The sequence below is a fragment of the Lipotes vexillifer genome, unplaced genomic scaffold (genome assembly GCF_000442215.2).
Source record: "Lipotes vexillifer unplaced genomic scaffold, Lipotes_vexillifer_v1.1 scaffold252, whole genome shotgun sequence".
NCBI lineage: Eukaryota > Metazoa > Chordata > Mammalia > Artiodactyla > Lipotidae > Lipotes > Lipotes vexillifer.
Window position 1 is genome coordinate 2,084,710 of NW_006773367.1, and position 2,819 is coordinate 2,087,528.

Sequence of the window (2,819 nt, forward strand, 5' to 3'; positions counted from 1 at the left end):
TCAGGCAGATGGAAAATGATTCCAGATGGAAATCTAGAGATGTCAGAAGAAATGAAAAAACAATAAAAAATGATAAATACATGTGAAATTTTAAATTAACACTTATGATATAAAATAAGAATAGTATTATTGGGGTTTTATACATATATATACTGAAATTAAAATATACAAAACAATAGTACATATGCCAGGAGAATGACAGACTTAAAGAGTTCTAAAGTCCTTGCATTTTCCAGGAAAAGGAGGATAAAAATGTTAACATTCGACTTTAATAATTCAAAAAAGCATACCATAATTTCTAGGCTATCCACTAATGGAAGAATAAAAGACAGTATAGAATCTCCAAGTTATCAGAGGAGAAAAATTCATAGTAAAAAACACTTAACCCCCCAAAGGGCAAGACTGGAGAGAAAAGGAATTTAGAATAGACAAGATAAATTAAAAGCACACAATAAGATGGTAGATTTAAACTCAAATATATCAGTAATTATATAATATGCAAATAGATTAAATTCTACAAGTAAAAACCAAAGATTATCAGTTTTGAATTTTTTAAAAAGCTAAAAGACACATCTAAAACATAAGGATGTAAGGATAACAGAGAGGCTAAAAGAAGAAGAAGGAAAAAAATGCCATGTTAACCTAACCAAAAGAATCAAATACAGAGGGTGGGAGGGAGGCGCAAGCAGGAGGGGATATGTGGATATATGTATACATGTAACTGGTTCACTTTGTTATACAGCAGAAACTAACACAACATTGAAAAGCAATTATACTCCAATAAAGATGTTAAAAAAAGAAAATCAAATAGTTTCAATTTAAATACACTTTGGGGCAAAAAGCATTATTAGAGGTAAAGAGAATCACTTCATAATGATAAAATGTTTAATTTACCAGGAATACGTGACAATTTAAGTTTGCATGTACACAATAACATGGGAATGTAGAACATATAAAGCTTAAAATATAACACAGAAATTAACATAACTACAATAATAAATTCCAATCATAGCAGGAAATTTTCACACACTTCTCTCGGTAAATCATAGGATAATCAGACAAAAATCCATGAATTACAAGTTTTCCCTCAAAGCACACTCTAAGCTTATGTGTTTATGTACACTAGTAGAATGCTCGTAGCAGTATTATTCATAATAGACCTAAATTGAAAACAACCTATAGGTTGTTGCCAATCAAGAGTAGAATAAATAAAATATTCATACAAGGGAATACTATGGAGCAATAAAGATGTAGAAACTACTACTACAGTCATAGAGATGAACTGACAATCACTGGCTGAGAGAAAGAAACCAACCCATAAGAATATATAAGGTATGATTCATTTATATAATGTTCAAAAACAGGCAAAACTAAACTGTAGTGATTACCCCAAAAAAGCCAGGAAACCTGCTACATTTAGAGGAAAGGAAGCAGTATTACTGGGAGGGTATGTGAGAAAGGCTTTCAAGATGCTGGCAATATTCTATTTATTGACCTGGATGGCAGTTACATATGTATTAACGTTTTAATAATTTATTAAAGTGTAAATCATGTTTATGTACTTTTCTACATGTATTATTTCCATAACTACAGAAAAATTGTTTTAACTTCTAGCTACATATTTGCCATACAGATATCACCCCAAAGGTAAGGAAAAAAAAGAAAACATAGTATAGTCTGTAAATGTGAATCAAGACATAAAGTACTTGATGAACATAATAAAAGGTTTTAAATTGCTGAAACAGTCTGCATTTTCTATTTTTTAGTTGAGTTCTCTGTTTGAAAAAATTAAAACCACCAGAAATGGCCAGGGATACAGTTCCAGCGCTTGCTTCCTCTTCTTCATTCCTGTCCTCAAAATGTCCCCATTTTCCCAATCCTGGCTCTGAGGAAGAGAAAATCCACAGCCTTCTCCCTCCATCTCCCTTCCCTTAGCTATATGGCTACTGCTTTGCCCTGTGAGAGCCATTGCCACAGGAAGGGAGAGACATCCAATCTACCACGCAGGGGAGGATAACTGGTGAGAGCATGAGATGGTCTGCGCTTATGTATGAGGCAGTGTCCATGTATCTCAAAAAAAAGAAAGAGAGAAATGTATGCCTTATAAAATGGGGGTGATTCTTCAGATTCATAGTGATTTCAACTTTTTTCACAAGTGCACTGAGTTTTTTATACCAGTTAATCTGCACACTTACTACACAACTGAGAACTAACTATACTTTTGATTGATACCACATCTTTTGATTGGTACCAAAATCCTTGATACTGCCCTGAATGTAAATCCTTGGCTTTCTTATGATCCTGCTGAGTGTATATGCCCTCACATGGACGTCTATGCCTATATTCATTTCATACAAACAACTAAAGAAATATTATTTAGCATCTTCTATTTAAGAGCATAAAAGAAAGGTGGACGTTCAATGACATATCTCCTCAAAACTCAAGATTTTAACAAGTATTTTGTGCACACACACACACATATACACTAATGTATACTAACATAGCAAAAGCAAAGGGCATGGAAAGTTAGAAGGAAATCCCCTTTTTCATTTCTTGAATATTTCTCTTTTAGCACATTTACACAGGTTCCTAAGGAATCAAACCATGATTTCACCTTCTCTACATAGAGACTAAAAATAACAGAATTGCTAGTCTCCTCAGTATATATATCCAAAAGAAAATAAAATGACCTTCAGAAATTCTTATGAAGAGTGAACTAAAGGGAAAGTCCTATGAGCAGAGGGACCTAGACACCTGAATGGAAATGACTGTCCTGTGAAAGATTCCCATGTGCTTGTTCATGTTCCTGTTTCCTGCTG